The sequence below is a fragment of the Corvus kubaryi genome, unplaced genomic scaffold (assembly GCF_017639235.1).
Source record: "Corvus kubaryi isolate FWS band 111438036 unplaced genomic scaffold, C.kubaryi_AGA036_p1.0 37309, whole genome shotgun sequence".
Taxonomy (NCBI): Eukaryota; Metazoa; Chordata; class Aves; order Passeriformes; family Corvidae; genus Corvus; species Corvus kubaryi.
The window spans coordinates 33,840-34,149 of NW_024581097.1; positions in this window are offsets into that span (position 1 = coordinate 33,840).

The window sequence follows — 310 nt, forward strand, 5'->3', positions numbered from 1 at the left end:
CCCCTCGGACCCCCCCCGCCCGGCACCCTCCCTCCCTGAACCCCGCACCCCCGTCCCCTCCTGCACCCCCAGTCCCCCAATGCCATCCCTGCACCCCCGATCCCACCCCAAACCTCCCCCCCGACCCCCCCCCCCCCCCCGCTCCCCCCCCCCGGCGCCGGGGGGGGGGGGGGGGGGGGGGTGGGGGGGTGGGGGGGGGGGCGGGACGGGGGGGACAAGGCAGGGGGCGTTGGGGAGGTGAGGGGGCAGAGCGGGGGGTATTGAGGGGGGCTGGAGGTGGAGCAAGGGGTCACCAGAGGCTGGGGGGGGG